This window comes from Pithys albifrons, chromosome 9 (assembly GCF_047495875.1).
Source record: "Pithys albifrons albifrons isolate INPA30051 chromosome 9, PitAlb_v1, whole genome shotgun sequence".
Taxonomy (NCBI): domain Eukaryota; kingdom Metazoa; phylum Chordata; class Aves; order Passeriformes; family Thamnophilidae; genus Pithys; species Pithys albifrons.
This window is the reverse complement of record NC_092466.1, coordinates 24,079,957-24,086,469: the sequence shown is the minus strand read 5'-3', so window position 1 is coordinate 24,086,469 and position 6,513 is coordinate 24,079,957. Positions and strand designations below refer to the sequence as shown.

General features: G+C 35.5%; 1 long non-coding RNA gene across 1 annotated transcript; it reads right to left on the bottom strand.

Annotated features, from left to right (window-relative positions):
- Positions 1 to 2,084: 2,084 nt before the first annotated feature.
- LOC139675944 (uncharacterized) lies at positions 2,085 to 3,119 on the bottom strand. Its single transcript, XR_011698567.1, has 3 exons — positions 3,004 to 3,119; positions 2,784 to 2,851; positions 2,085 to 2,134 (listed from the first exon to the last, which is right to left on the bottom strand). It is a non-coding gene; the product is annotated as an uncharacterized lncRNA (long non-coding RNA).
- Positions 3,120 to 6,513: the final 3,394 nt, after the last annotated feature.

Here is a 6,513-nt window from a genome sequence, read left to right as displayed (position 1 = left end):
AACTCCAAGTAAATTACTTTAAAAGTGAATGCTTCTGAAGTTACCTTTTTCTTGGCTGAACTGAAAGGCTAAATAATAAAGTTAATACCAAACAAATCATAGAATCGTATAACCAGAACTATCACTGCACAGTCAAGAATTCACTTTAGCATTTCATATAATTAAGAAATCAGTGACTGAGTAGCAGAAAGACATGGGAAGTGCCAGAATATATTTCAGATCAACAGTTACACAGCTATGGTTAGTTAAAGACAAACAAGAATCCCAAACTTTTCATGATGCTACACTTCTCCGTGGGGATGAGGAGAGGTGATCTATGAGCAGCAATGAGACTTCCCGTAACAGGAAGCATTCTACAATCTAGCCAAGAGGTACTACAATTTATGCAAACATGGTACAGCCATAACTAAATAAGAAAACAGCCAGAGCTTTCTGTTGCCCTTACAGATGTGCTTTTAAACACATTAACAACAATGACATAAAAAACCAGCTTTCAGAAAATATGGCATATCGTGGCCTCAAATTCAAACTGCTCCAAAAAAAGACAACTGTTATCACTGCTATTTATGTCAGAACACCCTTAAGGATAAATTTTAACAATGGCATTAACAGTGACATTTAGGATATAGTTTTACTAAAAATAGAAAAAAATATTTAAATAGGGTATTTTGTATAAAATAAAACTAGAATGAGAACACAAATTCTTTTGGTACGTTATTTCAATAGAGCTGAGAATGTTTTAGTTAGTTAAATCTTAGCATCCTCTCAGTTCAGGTTATATTAGAATTATTCTGGTAGGAAAATTAGAACACATATTTTTATTTTAGCAACTTTTAAAAGTAAGCCATTGAAATAGGCACAAACTGAAACTACCCATCCTGTCTCATAGCCCTGAAACTTATTTTCCCACCTTTCTGTCAAACACTCATTAGCACAGTCTGCAGGTCTAGAGTGTTTGTTCAGATTTCAAACATTTCAGTGAAGCTGGACTGAGTTAGGCAAAATGTGAGCTTACTCAGCTTTACAGCCCAAACAGCAAATGTAGCAGAATGCCTTATAGACTAAATCCTTCAAGTTTTGATTTGAGAAAAAACACAAACCAAACTGACCAGACCTCACTAACTGCTTAAATATAATTTCTTTTGGGACAGATTAAAATTTTGTAAAATAATTTTAATTTCTGTTTTTATATATAAGAGAATGTTTCTACTGTGTAAAGTTCCAGAAATTTATCAGTCAGCAGCTGATTCAAAACTAATGAATCTGGGCTTCTTTCTTAGTGTGGCTGATAGACACTCGTTTTTTATCTTATATATTTTGATTCCTTATGTCAAATGCCCTGCTTTAGTATCTATTTTGATGCCCCATAAGAAAATGCACACTGTTCCAGCATGACCTGACGCTTATGCTTGCTTTGGTATTGGCACTGAACACTTCATGTTTCAAAAGTGAATGTGCAAATGGAGCAAAACATTCAACAGGACAATAACCTATTCCTGGCTTTGTTAATTTAAGGCAGACTGCTGTTCTTTCCTTTTAAACCGGGTATGCATTACTATATTTTGTGATATTTGCTCCTACTGCCATTGATGTTAAAAGCTTTGCCACTGACATGAATGGAAAGAGGATAAGACTCAGAATGTGCTTATGATATAAACTTGTGATTAACATTAACAGCTGGTAGTTTTTTTTTTACTCTTAAGCCTCATAAATACAGCTGAAAAAGCATTTATCCGAAAGTGGAAAATGAGGGCTTAGCTAGAGCTGTGCAATCTTTTCATAATGAAACCCAGAACTAGCCTGATTTGGGAGAGCTGCTAGAGGTTTGACATTCAGGCCAGTTCTGCTAACCCCTCAGTGAACATAGTGGATTTACAGTTTCAGACAAAAACCACATACAGCTCAGCAGTGATTTTGGCTGAATGACACTTTCACCTTTTGCTCAAACTTGAAACTTAATGGGTGTGAACACACAATAACCGAAACCTATAAGAAAAACTAAAAAACAAAGACTGGCATGGGCTCCATGTGGACAGGAATCATGCAAGACTCTCAGAAATCCAAGCACAGCAAGCAGTACCTTGGTGGGGAGATAGGTGTTACAGATGTTGAAATCTCAAAGCTCCACCACCACCTGAAGTAATGGACAAAGAGGAGTGTAATCAGCAAAGCTCAAGTTAACCATTTCAGGCACCATAGTTTATCCAGATTGTTTCCCAGTGCACTGACACTAATGATGCCTTTTATACTATGTGCATTGTATGGTTTGGTGGTGATTTGGTGGTTTGGGAAGTAGCCAAGGAAAGAGACTCAAAGTATAGTGAACTTTCTCCCAAAATTGATGTTGAAATTTGGCTACCTGAAACACATTACAAGTCATGGTTAAATCAGTAGGGTATTAAAAAGGAAATGACTCTTGAGCAGAGAAGTTTTGCTTTTTCCCTCTCTTGCATTGTAATCCTCTGACCAGACCTAAATCGACTACTAAGCTAAAGGAAATTAAAGAATAGATGAATAAAAAACCCCATCTCGTGCTGGGTCAAATTCATCCCCAGTGTATCTTAGCTCAAGTAGAGTTAAATCAACGAACTTCCACCAGGGATGAATTTGGCTTATTGTCAAAAGGAAATGAAGCAACTGTGCCCTCATTTACAGCTATCAACTTAAACAGAAATTTCATTATAAGGGAATTTCTGAAAACAATTCCTAGGTAAAAGAAAATTGCGAAGGTTGAACAGCATGTGTGTTTGAAAATTCCCTGAAGTCCACAACTGTCTGCTTACTTGGTAGACACGCTGAATGCTGGCTCATTGAGTGCTCCTGTTGTTTCAAAGGTCATAAGAACAGTCGCCTATAAAATAAATAAGCAGATTGTCTTCAGAAATGTCTTCTTTGTTTTCCCTATATTGAATCTTAAATACTCAATTATAAAAATAGTGTTAATTTAAAAATAGAAGGGCAATTACAGATAAAAATTATACTACTAATATTAATTTTGCTTACCTTGTAATCTTTCTATGATTTCCCCCATTCAAATATAGCAGTAATGTAGAATTTCTTAAGCTGCACACTTCTGCCACTTATGTTTTGCAGAGTAAGATCTGAAGAGGTCCTCTGAAGCTCCTCTTTATTTTCAAATAAAATAATGAATTAGAACTCATGTTTAATATGGCCATTTCCAAACAGATTCCTTCCTATGTATTTTACTATAAAGCTGTAATACCATAAGGTTGTATTTCTATTCTAAGCAAATCTATGGAATTGTGGATGAGAGGTGAGATAATCTGTTACAGGGGTTCTAGATTAAGATAGCGCTGGGTTAAAAGCAAACAAACAAAAAACAAACAAACAAAAACCAAACCAAAAGCCACCCTTGACCTTAAAGTTTTGGTTTTGAATTGGCAGCATAACTTTATAATTTTCAATCAGAACGCAAAATATTTGGAAGAAATTTTAAACTTGTGCTGGGAGAATGTTTGGAACACATTTAGAAACTTTGCTCTGACAGCCTAAAAATTGCATGTAATATGATAGTGTAGAATATATTTTACATTAAAATGTATGAACACAACTAAACTAGAACTAAACATATTTTCTAAGAGGCTGTTCCCTTAAAATGCTGAGGATGCTAGGATGATGATGGTATTTTGTGAATGTGCCATGACCACAACTTAGCTTGTCCTTAAAAATATCTTCTCCTTGAAGGCCCATGAAAATCCTGATCTGAAACCTTAATCTAATTGTCAGCAACTCTAAGCAAGGGTCAGCTTCAGGTTCACGCCACCACCAGAGGCAAGTCCATCAGAGTCACCTAACCTGAAAGGTAACTTTAATACTGAATATGGAAAATATATTAATTCAGTCAGTTCTGATGAAGTAGGAGTGCTGAGTATATCCCGAATGTTCTCACTTAGCAAATGCCAAAGAAAATACTCTTAAGACTTCTAAAGAGCAGGTCATAAATCATTGGAAGAAGCCATTTTTCTCAGGCCCAACTCTCATACAATCCAAGTTCTTAGTAAGCTAGTTGCTTAATATTAGAAGTAAAATGAGAATTAACTCATTTTAATTAAAACATTATCTAAACAGTTAATGCTGTGAGAGTGGCATAAGGAAATCAAAGGCTCTATCAGTTGTTCAGAGTCACAGACTAACTTCAAGAAGGCTCCAAATCAGGAGACATCTTGGTTCTTCAAGCCATTAAGATGAGTTTGCGTCTAACAATGTGCATCTGTCCCTCAGAGTTGTTAGCATAGGCATGATCCCATAGTAACATCTTTAAATGCTTGTTTTCTCACAATCAAACCCTGGGGTTTTTTTGTTTTATTCCCATTACTAGGAGTAGAAAGGACTGCAGAAAACAGATTTTAACTAAATAGCAGAAAAAGACTAGCCAGTGAGATGTAATGGTTACCAGGTGTATGTATAAAAACACTGAAAAAGCAAACTATGCATTTCAATTGTTACACTACAAGCCACGAAGCAGAAATCTCACTTTAAAAACAAAAAGGGAGCACTTACCTATTTTGTGCCATCACTTGCTTGCAGTGCAATGACATGGCAATTGAAGCAGACAAGGACAGAGCTAGAGATCATTAGGAACAGAGGACAACAGTGAGCAAGCCATGCAAGACCCCTGACTTCATATCACCTGATTCACTGTCAGATTCTGCAGACTGAACCTACAAATGGATACTGAAAAAATCTATGTGTCAAACATACAGACTCAATCTTGGCTGTATGGCTACACCTCTGGAAAGCTGAATTTCATCTTTTTCTTTCACATATGCCAACAATTTAACAAAGCAAAAAGACAGTTCTACACAGAATAAAGAAAATCAACTTTCCCCAACTGGGCAAGCAGAGACTCATGTGCCAACTATCACACCACATAAAGAAGAAATACGTGGTAAGACTCAGGGTGAGTCAGTATAAAATGGGCTGATTCAGAACCTCACCATAAAGGCTGCATCTAGCAAGGTTCTGCTGGGGGCAAACATTTCCCAACATACTCATATTGTTGGCAGGAATAAAAAATATTAATACATCCACTGGCAGCAAGTGAACCTTGTAATTTACAGAAAACATTTTCAAAAGCACAGAAGGTTTGTTTCTTTCTTCTGACTTAAGTGGGAGCAATATTACACCAAGATACAGTGATTTTTCATCAGCAAATAATCTTCTGTATTAAAAAGGAAGCTGCCTATCAGCCCTCAAAAAGTTACTAACCTTAATTTTCATGGTTAATACATTGAACTCAAAGGGACTCACAGTTTGAGTAAGGCAAATACTAGAATAACAACTGCAAGATTCAGCCCCAACTAAAAGGAAAAAAATGGTTTCAGTGGTAACATGCATTCAACAATTCCATAAATCATTTATGCATGCAAGAGATTCAATTAGAGTCAGTGTGCTCTAAAGTTAGGTTTGTGTATCCATAACAGCAGGATTTTCACTTAAGGTCATTCATCCTTAGAATTTCAATTCTATTTTGAAGTTTGAATCCTTTACTTAATTTTAGTTATAAGGTTAGGAATTAACATTTTCAATACATAAAGTTAGGAATGTAGCCAGCACAGCTTGTATAGGTAGCTCGTAGTAAAACCCTTGCCTCCTACTCCTTTGTTAAGACGTGTAATGTCTGCCAAAAGGCAAAATACTGGTCATCACAAGACTGAACCTAAGACAAAAGTTTAGATTTTTTTTTTTTTTAATTTGTAGCAGTTGAAGATTACTTACTCACACACATCTCAGAGTTCAGACATTGTTAATTGTTAATAAACGTGGTTGGCCAAATTTTTCTTGTATTAACACAAAGAACTAAGAATGCAGTGGTTCCTTGGAAAGATACATGTTTTAAAATCATCATAACTTTTTAGGCAAATCTTCTATTTTTAATAGCCTAATTAATCTTGAGAGGGAAAATGTGCCATGTGTGGTGAAGGGAGAGCAAAGGAGAGAGAGGGGAATCTCTTCTTAGATTACTGCAACTTTCATCCTACGTGATAGTTTAGTTAAGGAATTCAGGCACAGTTCCCACTGAGGAAACAACCAAGCGTAGTTAGCAGCCCCAGGTTTGAAAAGTTTGCAATCTCTTAAAGCAGAATTTCAGCAGAACACAGTTGAAAATAAAATCTTCCACATACCAAAAAAATTATATTAGCACAAACAGTAACAAGAATCCATGCATGTTTTCAAATAATATCTTAATACATGTTAGTAATACAAAATAATTATTCATAGATTATCCTTTTGATTTACTAGAATCAGAGATATTTAGTGTGAATTGCCTTCAAGTAAATTTTAATTAGGGCTTTACCATATTTAACTATAGGTATATAATCCCCCAAGCGAAAACAAAAAACAAAGTGGAAGAGACTTTGTTCACATTTCCTTCCAAAAATATTTTTGCCTCCAAAGCTTGGCTAGGAAGAAAACACTCCTGAAAATGATACAAATGGTTTTGACATTAGGAAAAGTAAACAAGCAAAATAAAGATGGAAAAATCATGGG